Here is a 6,332-nt window from a genome sequence, read left to right on the forward strand (position 1 = left end):
AGAGTCAGCCTGACTGAAGCTCCTGGGTATGCTGGCTCACAGACCACAGCTCATTCCCAACCCCATAGAAGAGGGGCAGATGCTCCTTATGGGGCCCTGCATATGCACTCTGCCCTGCAGCCCTCTTGCAGGCAGTGGGGAGCAGTGTTTTGAGTGCATCTCACTGCCACCAACATATTTCAGCAGAAAGCTGGAGTCATTTTCCTCATCAGGATCTAGAGGCAGATCCACACTGTTATCACCAGCCACAGGATATCAGCCATTCTTCTATTTTAGCCTAAGAGATGCTGAGGTGGCTCCCCACTCCTGAGCAGCCGGTGTGATCTTCTGTTTGCTCATCTCTTTCAAATCTTCCCTGTCCAGGAATGACTCTACATGGCCTGCTGATGGGAAGCTGCTAAGAGACATTGGGTGGCTGCAATCCACATTCTCTACTACAGAAGTATCCCAATCCTGGTTTTAACAGGAGGTACCCCTGGGTGATGGTTAAAACCACACCTAATGGTCAGCAGGGGCTGGTTTCCTGGCAGGCATCACAACCCAGGTGCTCCTCATCTGCACAGAGCTGAATCTCTGTGCTAAGAAAGGGATTTAAGCAGCGCTTCATTACATTGCATACCCTGTTGTTGCTTGTGCTGCTGCTTGCAGTAGTTCTGGTACACTGGCCAGAAGAGGGGTGTGTCAAGAGTCACAGCACCCCTTCCTGTACGGAAAGGTTATCCTTGCTCCAGGTGGCCCAGAGCAGATCTGTACCTCCAGATCATGCCCAGCTCTGCACTCTCAGCAACACCCCACTAAAGGCTGTTCTCCATGAGCACACCACAGTACACTGGTGTGACTAGTACCCCCAGCACACTCCTGCCCGGAGTGCTGCCTGCCCCCCGCGCCACAGCAGGGCTGTGGCCAGCCCAGAGTATTGCCACCTCCAGGACAGGGCCACCTCAGGTCATGCACTCTGCTCTGCTTACCCAGCACGGCGGTTTCCTGCACAGCCCAGCTGTTCTTTTTCTGGTGTCCCTTAAACAATAGGGACAATAGGGCTGTATGGAAGCTCCAGTGGGACCCCATGTCCTCAGGTGGCTTAGCTCACCCCATGCTCTGTGAGGACCTCCAGCTGATGTGCACCCAGCATAGCTGCCTGCTGCTGCTGCCTTCTGCTCCAGCCATGCACAACCCTCCCCATGCAAGATGCCCTTCCTAGGGCAGAGCTTGAGGCCTGTCCCTAACAGGCAGGGCTATACCCGGCCCTGTATGACAGAGTCCACTTTATCACCAGTGACTGGGGTTCTCTATGAGGCAGGAAAAACACAGCTGCCTCCAAATGACCACCATCCCCCACCACAGAAAAGGGGAGACCCTGACTCTTAGGTTAGAAGCCAGGTGGATTTTAAGGCACTTACACGCTCCTTCCAGGAGCTCAATTCTTCCTTGGTTAGGGACTGGAGATGTGCATCCTGATCTAACCAGGCAGAACATGAGGCTCTGCATTTGGCTGCAAAATGAACTGGAAGCATCCACAGACCTCGCCTCTATCTGGCACATCCCTGAGGCCAGGAGGGAATACACATCCTGAGAGAGGCAACAAGCACCATGGGAAGAGTCACTGTGGTCTCTCTGGACATTTGGCTTAAACCCAGAAAGCCAAGAATCTAGAGCTGGGCTTCTTCCTCCACTAAAAATAAATGAGAAAGGCCAAGAAGTCAGCAGATTTGAAGTCAAATCACAACAGGCCACAGCAGCAGCTAGACTCCCACCACAGTGAGCAGACACTCAGGTGCATGGCAGCCACCCTGCTTCCTGCCTGTGCTGGTCCCACTGATGCACTCTCCCACAGCCCCCAAAGTGGCCATAGATGGACAGGTGACAGAGCAACCTGACGCAACTGTAGAGGCAGGGGACAGCTGAGCCTTGCAGGCACTTAGAGGATGTGAAGACATCCCCTCCTCCAGGTTACCCTCTTGCTTTGGGAGTTCTTGTGAAGGGAGCAAGGTCACCACGTGCTCAGCAGGACTGGAAACAATCCCCCCTTGTACAGAGGTCTCCAGCAAGGAGCTCCCTGGATGTCATAGAGGTTGCTCAAAGCCCCATCCAGCCTGCACCTTAGAGGCCTTGCTGCAATACTTGCAGCACTATCCACAAAGGAGAATGTTTTCTCCATCCACTTCTTCATGCTGAGGATCCAAGGGCTGTACCTCCTGATGAAAATAGTCACCACCTTCAAGGTGGCTGAGTGGTCTCTGCTCCCGCTACGGCCCACACTGGAGGCACTATGGATGTACAGATGCTCCTTGCCTGTACTTGCCCTGACTATGCAGGAGCTCCTTGGCCAAGAGGACAGCCCAGGCTGCTGATGGAGATCAGCTGCTCTCAAAAGGCACTTCAGGCATTTCCTCCCTGCTCTTCCCATTGTTTGTAAAACAAACAGCTCTCCCTGGCCCAAGAAGGGGCTTATATACAGAGCCCCAGAGCTCATTCACCCCTGGAGAGGAGCCTGAAAGTGCAAGGCTATTTTTTCTGCAAATTGCAGAGAGCTGACAGCCTGCATTATGTCAAAAGCAGCAGCGGGACAGGAGTTCCTATTGCTGTTAGGTAGTTGCTTCTCTGCCTCAGCAGCATATGGCAGAGCCTCTGACTTCCTCGATGAGGCTGTTGTTTGGCATCTATTCCCCTCCCATACTAGACAGCTCTTCTCCGCTCAGCCACAGCAGGCAAAGAAGACCTGGCATCCCCGAGCCCACCCTCCTGCCCTTCCCTGGTACCTGGATGGTCTATCCCAGCTCAGGGTTAGCTGGTACTCAACAATGTTCCTTTTGGTGTTCACACACACACATAAATAAAAAAGACATAGCAAGCACAACAGTAATTTTTTTTGCTAAAATCAAAAGGTTTGTCACGTGAGGCAAAAATAAGCTCAACATTAAGCACTGTGGGTATGTCCTGGTGCTTGGGTGCGTGTGGGAAGTCCAGACCATGAACACACAAAGCTGTGTACCACACACCAAAGCTCATGTGGGTGTCAGCTTGATTCCCAGCCAGCCCTCTTGAGCACTGCATTGCTGTGCCATAGCCCGGATGAAACACAGGCTGGGAACACTCCCCATAAGACAGCAAATCAAAGCACAAGCTAAACTGTTCACCCTCACAAGCTATTGCAAGTCTGAAAATAGACCTACTCCAGTCTCCTAAGTTGCTGGGAAAGTATTTTCCCTTCAAAATTACTTTATATGGGAAGGGGAAACCTTCTGTAAGCAGCATTTACTCATTTTAGCTAGCATGGCCTCAGCAACTCCCAGGTCAGTGCTCTGTGAGAGGCAAGCAGAAGAGGAAAGTTGAAGCAGCTTCTGGCCTTCCCGGCTCCTAAGGTCACCTGCTGCTTTCTGGCAGATTTACAGGCTTCCTTCTTTACCTCTGTGTGAAGGCATTTCTCCTCCCCCTTTAACCTGGCTTCGAAGAGACTAAGGAGTTACAGAAAGACATCCAGACCAAAGCAGATGCTGGATGCTGAGTATGTTTGGATGCTCCCCCTCAGACTGCAGCAGGCCAATGACACTGGAAAGGCTGCAAATGTGAATGCAGCTTTGCCCCAAGCTCTGGAGACTTGAGACTGTCAGCATGAGGAAGGGCCCTGCTTTCTGCACCACTAGGCTCAGCATGGAGCAGACAGCTGGAATACCTAGCACTGCTGTTTTACCGTGGTTTGGGAATGCTGCCTTCAGAGATCTTGTGCATGACCTTAATGTCACAGAATCATAGGATAGTTCGGGTTGGAAGCGACCTTAAAGATCACCTAGTTCCAACCCCACTGCCATGGGCAGCGACACCTTCCAGTAGATCAGGTTGCACCAAGTCCCACCCAGCCTGGCCTTGAACCCTTCCAGGGAGGGAGCATACACAGCTCCTCTGTGCAACCTGTGCCAATGTCTTACCACCCTAATTGTGAAGAATTTCTAATGTCTAATCTAGACCTACTTTCTTTCAGTTTGAAGCCGTTCCACCTTGTACTATCACTACATGCCCTTGTACAATATCCTTCTCCAGCTCTCCTGTGGGCCCCCTTTTGGTACTGAAAGGTGCTCTAAGGTCTCCCTGGAGCCTTCTCTTCTCCAGGCTGGACAGCCCCAACTCTCTGAGCCTGTCTTCATGAGAGAGGTGCTCCAGCCTTCCCATCATCTTTGTGCCCTCCTCTGGACTCACTTTAACAGGTCCTTCCTATGCTGAGGACACCAGAGCTGGATGCAGCTTTTGAGTCCTCCATGGGGTTTATGTTTAGCTGGGAGGGAGAATGAGGCAGCCCTGCAAGGAACAAACCCCCAAGCCCTTCCTCCCTTACCTAGCACACAGGATGTGTCTGCACTGGCTCCAGCATTGTGAACAGAGAAAAGTCTGCACCTCTGCATGCTCTGTGCCTAGGTCAGTGCTCTGCTGCATCTAGCAGCATCCTCAATGCAATCCAAATCTCAAAGCTGGGGCAATGGAAAGGCCAATGTGGCTGAGGCTACTCTGAAGCTCAACAGAAGGCTCAACACCTGTCCCTGCAAACAACCAAATGTGAAAAGTCCTCTGAGTGGAGATGACACTGCCCTTGCAAGAACACTACCACGTGCCAACCCCTCCTGCCTCTTCCCCCCTGTCCTACCCTTTTTTCCCACCTCCCCTTCCTTTAGCCAGCCTCTGAAGTAAGTATGCTGTCCCTGAGCTAACTCCAAGGTCAAACAGGCACTAGCTTTCTGCAAACACACCTGTCACTTCCCAGACATATCTGGATCCTCTTTGGGGTTTTTTTTATCCCAGACCCCCTGGACAAGCTCTATCGAGAGACTTCTCTCCTCCTGGCCACCAGCCTCCCACTTCTCTTTGTGTGAACTTTACTCAGAAGCTTTGTGTCAGTTTTACTCAGAAAATTGTTCTTACAGCACAAGGACGATCATGAGCTAAAGCCTGGAAAAAATTTAAAAAGCTTGCAGTGGGACACACAGAAACAAGGCATGGCAGCATTTATGCACGGAAAAGCAGGCAGGGCTTTCAGAAATCTGACCTGATTAAACTTGTTACATGATAATCTCCTATTTAGTTCTAACCTCAATCAACCTCAACTCAACAAAGGATTAAACACATTTTTTTGCATGCCTTTCCAGCAACAGAAAAAACAAACATGTGGAATTTGCTGATTTGTAATCATTCCTTTCTAGTGAATTGAGATATGCTATAATTGAGAATGAGGACACAGGTGACATATGGGATCCTCCTGGGCAGTGAAGGTTTTGCATAGTCCCCAGCATACTACTGCTCTCAGGACTCTGCCAACAACTTCCATAGTATATTTTAGCACAGTAACCATAAAAACTCAAGCTCCGATGAACCAAAACATTTTCAAATAACTAAATGCCTTTTAAGGAGGAATTTATGGCCAATGCTACAACAGTGGAAAACCCCGAGTTCCACATGAATTTGAAAAACAGCAGCATAAACCCCCCGCCCTATAAACTCTTCCTCAAAATCCCAAGGCACTGTGGCAAGCACCACACTGAAAAATATCACCTCCCCACATCACACTCCATCTGAAAGGATCCTGTGGTACAAAGCAAAAGGCATGACCCCACCACACACCTGCACAGCTCTGCTCTGCCACGAACACTGGATGCTGCACAAAAATGCTGGCAAGATCTACCTGCACATGCATGCTTTCCTTTGTGGTAGAAGACAGCAGGTAGCTGGCCACTGATGCAAGACACCCACTCCTACCTGACTGAAGAAACCACAACCAGTTTTCCAGGAGAATTAGACAACTCGGTTCATTTCCAACCATAGACAACTTAGCAAAAACTTGTCTAAATCTCTCTTTCACCAGCAAAGACAAAACCACTCATAAAATGTGGATATTCTTTTAAGTCCCTTAAAATCCAGGAAAGGAAGAACTAAAGCAATCTAAGCCACCTGTTAACAAATCTAGAAGAGTTTCTTGCAAAATATTATTGTATGTAAACTATATCTGGTGGTGTCTAAGAGTTGGGAACCTTTGAATTTAAGGCAGCTGTATAAGTACAAGATGTGCTAATGACAGTGACAACAACAGTCTGCCATCTCACAGAAGGTTTTTTTGCCTAACGTCTGTTTTTGCTCTACTCTGGCAGTGGATTACAAAAATAAAGCAAACCGCCCTCAAAACCAAGGTATTTCTGGCAAAGCCTCAACAGCTGAATTTGGATGGAATGAGCCAACAGATGTGATTTATGTTTCTTGTTTTGAAGTTGACCAGTGGGAACTTGGCATCTCTTTGAGGTGCAGACATAGCTTTATCACTGAATTATCAGCAAAGCAAAACAACCGATGGG

This window comes from Acanthisitta chloris, unplaced genomic scaffold (assembly GCF_000695815.1).
Source record: "Acanthisitta chloris isolate BGI_N310 unplaced genomic scaffold, ASM69581v1 scaffold35621, whole genome shotgun sequence".
NCBI classification, from domain to species: domain Eukaryota; kingdom Metazoa; phylum Chordata; class Aves; order Passeriformes; family Acanthisittidae; genus Acanthisitta; species Acanthisitta chloris.